General features: G+C 38.8%; 1 long non-coding RNA gene across 1 annotated transcript in view; it reads right to left on the bottom strand.

Moving 5' to 3' along the window:
* Positions 1-398: 398 nt before the first annotated feature.
* The window catches only part of LOC138752605 (uncharacterized), a 29,215-nt gene continuing 17,724 nt past the window's right edge, over positions 399-11,889 (bottom strand). The window contains exons 2-3 of the long non-coding RNA XR_011350760.1: positions 1,360-1,485; positions 399-793 (exon numbers count right to left, since the gene is read on the bottom strand). This is a non-coding gene — a long non-coding RNA (uncharacterized lncRNA). The remainder of the gene's footprint in view (positions 794-1,359; positions 1,486-11,889) is intronic.

Here is an 11,889-nt window from a genome sequence, read left to right as displayed (position 1 = left end):
CGGATGTGTAGGTTAATTGGGTGTTAATTGGACGGCAAGGGAATTGTGGGCCGAAATGGCCTGTTACCATGCTGTATGTCTAATTTTTTTTTTAATTCAGAAGATGGATATGGAATCTTCATATCTTCTTTTTTTAGATTAACTTTTTAAACATGGCTGTCATCATAATCATTTAATTAAGATAGAATTTACTCTTTGTTGAGATAAAGGGATTGTTTAATTTATTCGTATATATTTTCTTTCCAGAACTATATTGGAAAATATTTTGAGAAACAGATAGATGGTTAATTACCATATTGATAGAATTTGATGATTTAAATAAATATTGTTAAATAAACAGAAATGGATAGGTTTTTGATTTATATTTAATTTGTAATATGCATTTGATATGACCTGCTGTTTGTTATAATTAGAAGACTTTGTATGTAGGATTTATATGTTAAACTCAATAAAAATATTTTTAAAAGAAGGGAATTTTGAAATTCAGAAATAAATGTATTTTGCTTTTATAATCCAAGCCTATTTGAATCGTTTGAAGCAAGCCCCCAAATTCTTGGAAATATTTCTGCTCAAGCTGTGGACTACACAGTCTATTTTTCTTGTGTACTTTTCTTTCTTCATTTGCTGAAGGTCTTCAGCTCTCCAGAATTCTCTCTTTAACTGGATGGTGACATGGTCTGAGGCTTAGTGATTTAAAACATCACTTCCTGCTTGTACTTTGGAGAGTTGGGACAGGGTCTGCCAGTTTTGTCAATCCACCCAGAGCTGGAACACTCCACTGCCATCTAGAGTCCTGGATAAGAAACAGCAAATATATATTTCAATACGAGCAGGAACATTGAATGTCAGTTCACTTATTTTGAGATCAAATCTCATGATATCCTGGGTTAGAACCGCAATGGCATTTTATTTGAGAAGCATACTTTAAAATAACTCCTTCAATGAATGTACAGGAAAGGGTATACATTGAGATAAAGACCAAGTTTTAAATTTCAGTTTTTGAAAGATAGACAGTTCACAGGTTGCAAATGATTTCCAAAACTTGGGTCTATCCATATGATGAATTTGTACGTAAGGCAGAACAGGTACTTATAGGGTTATTTAGCATTTGTGAGATAACATTATACACATTTAGGCACAAGTGCCAATTGGGGAACAGCCTGTTCATAAGTATTAGTTGTTTGCAATCTGGACTGTACAGTAAAACCCCTGGTATCTAGCATTATGACGATTGATAGATGACAGATAAGTGAACTTTCCAGTTGCTTAAGACTTACTCTTCCAACGCCTAACTAATACACCTAAATTAAGAATAAACAGTTTAAAAGACAAAAGACAAAAATACTGTACTGTACTCACACTGAACAAGCTTCCTTTGCATGAATATATAAACCTTAAAGCATTTCACTTTATATTCAGTCACATTCTTTGAAAACATTTAATCATCACTGCATCTGTTGGATTCCTCCCCACCCACAGAGCCACCTGAAAGACAAACAATAACATTATAAATAATTAACCCTCTCCCCCAAGTTTACAGATAAAACCTCTGACCTGGTCAGCTCGTAATAAGCAGGGATAAGGAAACATTTACATCATTTACATTTACATCATCAACCAGCTCTTCATCCTGGGTGATGCCATTTTATTCAAACTTTATTCAAATGGCAAAGCATGACCAAGGCACTCTACTGGCCGAATATTTGCTTCCATCTTCACCAAAGGTTTGTGTGATACTCCAGCGAACATTTACTTTTACATTTTTAAACTTGGGGTTTTTTTACCAGTTATTTGATTCTTATTTTAAAATTAATTTTCCCCAAATTTTTTTGCCGGTTTCTTGAGTCTGTCATTTGCTTGAGTTCCTGATTCCAGGGATTTTACTGTACTGGTGAGTACTCATCAGTAAGATATAACAAACCTACTTAAATCTTTTGTAAAAAAAAACAAACAACTGTACTAATTTTGTGGAACCAGCACATAGAATTTCAGTTAAATAAAAACAAAATTAATTCAAATTAAAGACAATGCAAGATAAACATGCAGCCTGAGAAGGAAGGAAGCTGCTCAGTATGCTTCTAGTCATTTCGTGATTGGTGGGAACTGATGGTGATCAATGAAGTGCCGGTACAGTGGTTGGTTTCATTGTTAGATGGCTGTCTGAGGTTAGCATTTACGTCCCACAAATCTAATCTCTGATGCAATGTGTATCTAAACCTTAAATCTGTTTCTACTGTTCTGTCTTTTTTAAGCAGAGATTAAATAGGATTTTTAATTTTAGAAACTGAAATCAAGTTAAAAAAAATTAAATTGTGGAAAAACTAAGAGAACCACTAATTTCTTTTGGCACTGATCAGTAGAAGTTGTTCTAATTTAAACCATTCTGCTAAGAATTCAGAATTCTAACATTTAAAATATTCTGTTGCAAGGAACAAAGGATTGTGTTATTTGATAAAATGATTAAAGAGGAATTGAAAAAAATACTCAATAATAGGTGAAAAAAATGGTGGTCCTGCCAGAACTGAATAGCAGTGCTCAGATACGTGGAGAGCGGAGACATTGCACTCTCGTGGGGTCCAACTGCCCAGTCCGACTGCCGTCGGCTCCATACAAGCTTTGATTTGCCCGATGATAATTTTATTTAAAATTCCACAACTGCGGAGGTCTAGACCCAAGATAGCAGGGCCTATGATCAGCAACAGCCACGAGTGGGTTGCAGATTCCAGGGAAGCTGAGGACTGGTGCAGGGTACCAGAAAATGGGGAGACCACCCCCCCCCCCCCACCATCTGAGAAAGAGAACCAAAAGAGATGACCCACAGGACAGTGATCACTGCAGCGGACCGGTGAGGGTTCTAAGCCTGAAGGATCCACACAGGCAGTGGCTGTAGGCAACTTGAAGGGAGGAACCACAGAGGCTCTGGGCTGAAAGAGACTGCAGTCAAGGGACTCGCAACCAGACTGCATACTGCTGGAGACTGGCTCAAAACTAGCTGAAGGGGTGCCAGGTCTCAGAACTGGGATGCAAGAGGGCACTGCAGGGTTTCTAATCGTATCGGAGGTTGGGATCTGGAGCTCAGGTTATCAATGGTTTGGACTGGACTCTATGTGGGTGCAGAGGCTGTGTGAGTGGTGGAAGTGAATCCATGGACACTCAGTGACTCTAGGGGGGGGACTCTCTTTTGCTTCTCTTTTTCTGATTATAAGAGGAGCTTCAGGCAATTTCTGCCAATGACTAATCTGTCTGTCTTAAAACAGACAAAAGCAATTTTGTGTAATATGATACAGCTTTATTATATGACAATAAATTGAATATTGAATCTTGAAAGTGACTTCCTGAAAGTGTGGTGGAGGCAAAGATTTTCACCATATTTTAAAAATTACCTAAATGAATTTATGAAAACCCATTGCCTGCAAAATAAAATTGACAAGATCAAGGAAGTTAAACAAAAATGCATCGTAAATTAGCACACATGGAATGATGTGCCAAAAATATATGAATTAGGGGATACAAACAAAAAGAACATTGGAGTAGGTGTAGAGCAACAACCCTTCCAGCTCGTTCTGAAGGCTGACCAGCCTGCAGGGTCAACTGTGCATTTCCTTCTGTCCTTGCAATCTTTCTCTCTCTGGATTATCAAGAATCTATCTTCTTCGATGTCCAAATTTTTCAAAGATTTAAGTCTGATTCCCATCTCTGTCTGGACTTATGAACCCCTTGTTTGGGGGGGTTCCCATTTGAAGTAAGAGATATATTGCTGAAGTAAATTTCTTTGTATTTCCCTTTAGAATCAGAGTCTCCACATCACTACAGTTTGGTAAAAACATTGTTGGGGCTAATTTATCCCTGAGATACGCTCTTATTTGAAAATAGCAAAAAATTGTGTTGTTGAGATTCCTTTTTTTTTTAATTGTTCAAATGACATCAGTCGTCCCCATTGTAAGGTAAAACATCATGAGATGGGAATGTGTAAGGAGTTACCCTGCCCTGTGCAGGGCTGTAACAAGATGTAAATGCATCCTTGTACTTACAAGATAAGAGAGACATTGATGGATTGAGAGGCAGGAAGCTAGCAGGGAAAGGATAGCAACAGTTTTAGTCATTGGACAAGTAATGATATGATTATGTTCTAAGCACATATCCAAGGGTATAAAAAATCACCATTTTGCTGATAACGGCAGAATGCATTCTCCGACTAACATGTTTAGTCGCAAGTGTTACAATCCGGTAATAAAGAACAAAGAACCCTGATTTCGACTCAGCCTGGTGTTTGTCTCACTCATTCATGAACAAAGCAGACCTAACACCACTCATAGCAATCTTCAACATATCTGATTCTTTTATGAGACCAAATTTCAAAAATTTGATTACCCATTGTACAAGGTATAAGCCTGTTATGATTCAAAGGAGTTTTAGGAGATAAGCCTCCTCTTGTTCTAATATTTTATACCAGATGTTGATTAAATGTTCATTGTATTCATTTTAATACAATTGACTCTTCCCACTAATGATATGTTAAGGCTATCCATTTGTTTAAATCTTCTTCAATCTTTTTGAGTAAAGGTAAATAATTCAATTTGTATATATTTTTTAAGTTACTATCTACACGTATTAAGTATTTTATCCCATTGACTGGCCCTCTAAATGGGTTATCTCTTTGACCACTGAGTATAGTCTCCTCCTGTAAGAGGCATCATTTCACTCTTATCCAATTTATTTTAATAACCCAAAACTTTTCCATAATCTTCCAATTTTAAGTACAATTTCTGCAATGAGTTTGCTGGTTCTGTCAAATATATCAATATATTGTCAGAAAATAAATTAATTTTGTATTCATCCTGGTTAACCCTAAATCCCTTATTGTCCAGATCTCGATGGATTGCTTCTGAAAGAAGTTCTATGGCTAAAATTCTCCTTGGAGTCTTTTCTTGGGTGGGTGGGGGTTGGGGGTTGTGTTGGAGCACAACCATCTCGGAGTAAATACTGGATTTATTTTTGTATTTGTGTTTTTAATTTTGTCATTGACTGCATGTATGGTCAAAATTTTCAAATAAACTATTTAAAAATATTAAAAGATTTTAAATCTACTATCCTTTTATGAAAATAATTCTCTGAGAGAGAGATAAAATATTATGTTATTTGCATCCTAAAGAAGCAATCTTTTTCAAAACCATCCTCCCCAAAGTTTAGGTTTTCTGACAAGAAACATTCTCTTGTTTAGCTTTATCTGTAGCAAAAAAATGTATTGCTAGTACGTGGAAAGATACAAATATGATTGATATTAATAGGTGGCATAATGAGATGAAATATTGTTTAATAATGGAAAAAATTATGTATGTTTTGCATGATAATTATAATTTTTTTATTAATAAGTGGTTGTTATACTCAGAATATTTACAGTTCAATTTATATTGATTAGATTTTAATATGTATATTTAACTTTTTCTTTAATATTCTTTTTTCTTTCTTTATGGCTTTCCTTAGGAGAGTTGGCTGAAGGGGGGGTCTTTTCTTTTTTTTTCTATATAAAAAAAAGTTCATGTTTATGTTTAATTGCTGCATATGTCATATATTATTTGTTTTTTGAACGAATAAATAAAGTTTAAAAAAATAAGAAACATTCTCTCTGCATCCACTCTGTCGTACTTTCTTAGGGTCTTATTTTAAAGTTTCAGTATCATACTGAATAGAAAAAAAGCCCTGAATAGAAAAATAGGGAAACCAAGTTTAGGGAAACTAATTTTCAACACCCATTTACATTATTCACAGACCTCCATTAATACACCCACTCTCTCTTGATTCTCCTGCCACCCACTACCACCATGGTTAATTTGAATCAATGAGGTACAATTAAAACAGTGGTTTTCAAACCTTTTTTTCTACTCGCATATCAGAATAAATAAATCATGTTTATATTTAGTTGTGGGACACACTTGCAGGGCCCAATAGTCTTCTCCTGCTCCCATTTCCATGTGTTTCAGTGTAAATCTATTCAATTTTTTCCCTCTCCTTCAGTATTTTTGCAACAAGGCATGACTGTGCATTTAATTTTGTTTTTTAATAATGACGGCATTATTGCTCCATATATGTAGTACAACACCTGCAAATTCTACTGATATAGAAAAGATCATATATAATTTTTACGCCAAATATAGTTGAAATGAAACAGATTGTAAAATGAAAATGTAAAATCAAATCATAGAACTGTAAAAAGGACAGAGATTACTAACTTAGCATGAACGTAAAAGAGACTTCAAGACATGATTTGAAAGTGCCAAGTCAGAGACAGAAACTGGACTTAATTGTCACCAGAAGAATGACGTGGCTGGATTCAGGCTTCTCACAAGCACAGTTTGTAATATGATCTTAAGAATGTGGATCTTTAATTGGAACAGTTGTAAAACAATTCAGGAAGAAGTATATTTGGTGACTGCAATGAATATGAATAACATGCTAAAGGCAGATGCCTGTGATTGCTTGATGTGACAAAATAAGTTCTGGAAATCTGCAACTGCAATACATAATGTCCAGTCTGTGTCAGAACTTCAGAAATAAAGAGCATGAAAATTATGATAAAACAAATAAAAATCTCTTTCTCCAATTAATTAAAAACAAGCATCACACTTAAAACATGTGTTACCACAATTATCATTGCATAATTTACAATAATGGGAGAATCAGTTTAGATGTTGGCAATATGATATTCACAACCAAATTTGATATCAATAAATACAACATGTGGATTCCGCTTTTTAAATTTGGATATCTTTGCTTCAAAGGGTTTGCTTAATGATTCTGTTTTCAGTCATTTCATTCAGATCGGTGGCACAATCATATTCCTTCCTAGATAAGATAAGATTTCTGAGGTGGCTTTGTGGGCTGTGCAACTTTTCAGATGATTTAACAACATTCCCTATATCAGCACAATGCAACAAAAATCATTTTGTTTTGGTGGAAATCTCATTACTTCCAATAAAGATTAAAGTAGTGACACAAAAGAAAGCAGATACTCCAAACTAAACCACAAACTGCTGAAGGAATTAGTGCAGAGTGTCTTCTCAAACATTGACCATCTCTTTGGCTCCATTGATGCTGTTCAACCCACTGTGATTCTCAAGCAGTCTGGTTTATTGCTGTTAAAATAGTGACAATGGTTTTTGGCAGGTGCTGACAAAACCTGAGCTAATCAGGCAATGAACATGTTGTTAAGAGACATTTATTGGCCCGCCATTTCTGATCAAGCAAAATAATATCATTCATTGTCTGGCCTGAGAATTAACTCATCCATGTGATCAATGGTAACAACAATGAACATGTACATATTATGTATAAATAAAGATATTTTCAGATTTCCATTGGAACAAAGAACAAATCAGGTACTTGAAGGTTGTAAAAATTAAAAGAAACATTGTAAGGAAATCAGGAGAGCTAAAAGACATAAGGTGCCTTGGCAGACAACGTGAAGGGAAGTACTCAGGGTTTCAACAGATATATTAAGAGCAAAATATATATTAAGAGCCAGGGACAAATTTGGTCCTCTTGAAGATCAGAGTGGTCAGATATGTACAGAGCCAAAGTAAATTGGGAGATCTTAACTGGTGTTTTTTGCATCTGTACTTTCTTAGGATACTGACACAGAGCCTGTAGACGTGAAGCAAACAAGCAGTGAGGATATGGAAGAGACAGGGTGTAGACTGGGAGATAATTTTTTGTGCACTTTCACTCTGTCTGCTGCAATAACAGGGTCCTCCCAATATCCAACCATGATAATTCCACACACCATTCCCACACCGACATATCTGTTCATGGCCTCGTGCTCTTCCAAATTGAGGCAACCCATAAATATTCCATCTAGGCACTCTCCAACGAGATGGCATTAACATTGACTTCTCCATTTTCAATTAAGCCCCTCCCCCTGAGTCTCTCTCTCTCTCCCTATCCCTCTGTCCCCTTTCCTCCAGCTCCCACCTCCTTCCCTCTCCATTCAGAGAGTTAGCCCCTCCCTACCACCTCTCATCTTTTGTGTTCACTTCCATCCTTTTTGGACTTATAGTTTATGATTACACTTATTGGAACTTGGAAGGATGGGGATGTTGTAGAAACATATAAAATTATGAAAGGAACAGATAAGTTTAATGCAGGGAGGATATTTCCAAAGCAGATGAGCATAAAACTCTAGAATGTAGCCTTGAATTTTAGGGAGTAGATTGAAGATAAGAATCTGGTTCTCCCAGAAAGTGATAAATCTGTGGAATTCATTGCCCAATGAACCAGTAGATGCTATCTCATTAAATGTATTTACATAAATCTATTACATGGATGGCAAGTTCTGGAGGGTTATGGAATGAATGCAGTGGGACTAGTGGAATGATGTTTTGGAAAGACTAGAAGGGCCGAATGGCCTGTGTTTTGTGCTGCATTTTTAATACTCCACAAGGAAGATTCAGCTTTCTTCGGTTACTATATGGGATTTTGTCCACTCAAGAAGTCTACCACAAAACCATCCACATGAATTTGAAAGTGTACCTGGAGTTGAGACCATGATGGTTGACACCATTGTATGGGATCCACCAAGAATGAACATGATATGCGACCAAGGCAAGTGACATAACACAGAATGGAATCTCAATTTGAAATTAAATAAAGAGAAAATGTAAGTTTGGCATAAAGATCTTTTCTTTCATAGGAGATTTCGTATCTGAACAAGGAGTGAAACCTGATCCAAGAAATAGGCCACAAAACAGAGGAGGTGAGATGTTTCTTGGGGATGGTGACTTACCTGGCTAAGTTTATTCCTCGTCTGGTGACTGCATCAGCACCACTTAGGTCATTCCTTAAGCAGAACATTGAGTGGATCTGGTTGCACAAGCAAGAAGAGTGCTTCCAGCCCTAACAAAAAAGCCTGAACTAAAATGTTATGATCTGGAGAGGTGCACCAGGATCTCAGCTGATGCATCCTGATATGGCCTTGGAGCAATGATATTGCAGCAGCATGAGGACACATGACAACCTGAAGCCTCTGAATTAAGGGCTTAAACAAATGCAGAAGCCAACTATGCAATGATACAGAAAGACCTTCTTGCCAGCACTTATGCATGTGAAAGGTACCATCAATACATTTATGGACAAGTTCCTGAAGTGGAAACAGACCATAATCCATTGGTTTCAATTATATAGCTGGACACATGTTATCAACAAACAGAGGGCTTTATTTACGCACAAGGGAAATCACAATAAGGCACACACTCACATAGACTAACATGAACAGCACACAGGCACAATATACTGAGAATTGAGGGATTAACGTCTTCAGCACCCACTACTCACAAACAAGGTATAACCAGAAACAAGGGTTTAACTTCTTCAGCATCCACCACCCACGGGGACAGTAGACTGCATAATTAATGAGTACATAAACCTGATCTCCAGTGTCGTCGTTGTTTGAGATCTGGGAAGAATAAGTATATCAAATGAACCTGGTCTTCAGCATTGCCCATGGCTCAGGATCCAGGATGGGCCCATTGCATTGGGCTCTCTGGGGTTGCCCATAGACTACACCTTGGAGTTCAGTGATGGTCTCCATGCAGGAGCAGCAAACAGAGAGAGAGAGAGAGAGAGAGAGAGAGAGAGAGAGAAAGAGAGAGAGAGAGAGCAGAGCCTGCACATGCTCATCTTTTTCAGTGCAAGATCCGTCCACATGACTTGCAAGGACCAATCATGCATCAGCCTTACCTATGGCAAATTAATGTTTAATTTGCAGGTAAAGTGACTTTCGACTAGGCTTCAACCAGAAAGATCACATGACTCTCCACAATTCACATTCAAACTAGATTCCAGACAGAGAGGCCACATTGTCCTCACAATCCACACTCCCACCAGGTTCAAAATGGAGAGGCTACATGACCCTCCACATTCCACCCCTCAAAAGTCACCACAACATACTAATCGATTTAAAGGCTAGTACACAGCAGATGTATCTATATTACATACAAACCTACTGATGGCCTGCCAACTTCCCCCCAGCCCTACAGGTGCACCAGCTTCTCAATAGGGAGCTGTGTCCAAGTATTCAGTTCATGGTTCATTTAATTTGTTCACCAGCTCTCATGCGTGGCGAGTGCGCGGAGTTCCCCAGCTGGCTCAGAATGCAAGAGCAGTGCTTCTTACCGACAACACCACCAGTACCACATCCACGTGTGATTCAGTAATCCAAAACTATCTTGTCTCTTCCTTATGCTGAAGTGCTACAGCCATCTCATTGGCCATGCCACCACCTCGGTGGCCATTCATCTGGGTGCTCCATCAGATTTAAGCGGCATATGCTGGCATGAATCCCAGAAAGCAGCCACTGTAGCGTACCATGGGTAAGCAGGGGTTGGTCTAACAGCCACACCACCAGGACATATCATTTAGACCCCAGGGAGCACCTACCTTTGTTGTGCTGCGAGCTGTGGAACCTCTCATGCCTGAATACTGTTCTTGCTTGCACTCCCACCAATCGCTCAGAGCAATGGCAGCTATATCATCTGCACAAACATTCCCAAGACCTGCTCACAGTTCAGGGACTCATTCTGAGAGTTGGGACTTTTTATTGGGCAGATTGTGCACCCCACCCCACCCCCTCCCGCCCCCGGGCCACCCTCCCCACTGGGAAGCTGCTACTGGTGTGGGGAAAAATTGGGTGTCGATCATTACATTCCCAATATAGTAATATCAAAACCCATGGAGCTTGACAGTTCCTCCCCTCCCCCCACCAAAGTCATTGTTTTCAGTGTTGGAAGGGATCATTGTTTATGGCTGTCCTTCAGTAGTGTTCAAATTGTTGACTCTCTTGGTGTATTCATCAGCCATGCATCCAACTACCTCTCAGTAACACCATCACTGGTTCCAGTGCATGCAGGTATATCATCCTGTGAAGGAAGGAAACTCACTCTCTCCGAGTTTGACTGCATCTCCCCATTGCATTTTTCTCAGTCTGTGTAGTGAACCTCCCCTCTTCTGGGTGCCCTTTCCTGGCCAGGAGACTCAAAGCTCCACCTGATCACAGGTCGCTCAATCTATCAACCAGCCACTCCACCTGTCCACCTCTCAGAAAAGGCACACCACGGGACACACAGGAAACAGGGAATCCACACACACAGTTATTTTCCCAGTTCATGCGCTCCGAACCTCCCCCCTCTCCCATTTTCTGTGCCCCTTTCACTGCCAGGAGAATGATGCTCCACCTGGACACAGGTCCCTCCCAGCTAACCTCAGTCAGGGCACACTATGAGGAACACACAAACAACAGGGAGTTTGCATGCAAGTGATGGTTACAGGGAAAGGTTAAATTGGTTAGTATTGTGCAAAATCGTCACTGCACAGGTCCAGACAAAATCCCTTGAACACTGCTTGCAGCACCAAATGTTGTGTTCAAGAACAGATTTGACAGGTTCAAAGATAATCAAGGCTGGACATGTTATCAACAAGCAATGGGCTTTATTTATGCAAGGGGAAGTCACAAAAGGGCACAAACTCACATAGACTGATGCACACAGCCCACAGGCACGGTATACCGAGAAATAAGGGTTTAACTTCTTCAGCACCCACCATCCAGAGGCATGGTATACAATGTAACTAATGAGTACATATATATCCTGATCTCCCTGCACAGGATCTGGGATGGGCCCATTGAATCAGCCCTCTGGGGCTGTCCGTGGCTCATAGCCTGGAGTTCAGCAATGGTCACAACTAACAATCATATACACAGCAATAATACCCAAATAACAACTAATAAATTACTGCTAAACATTCTTAACTCCCGCTTCCACACCCAGTTATTCTGTAGCAAATAGATGGCTCCTTGGCAATAAAATGGTAATAACCAATTGTTTCCAGCAAATCTAATTA

This window comes from Narcine bancroftii, chromosome 1, assembly GCF_036971445.1.
Source record: "Narcine bancroftii isolate sNarBan1 chromosome 1, sNarBan1.hap1, whole genome shotgun sequence".
Classification (NCBI taxonomy): Eukaryota; Metazoa; Chordata; class Chondrichthyes; order Torpediniformes; family Narcinidae; genus Narcine; species Narcine bancroftii.
This window is presented reverse-complemented; position numbering and strand designations above follow the sequence as displayed.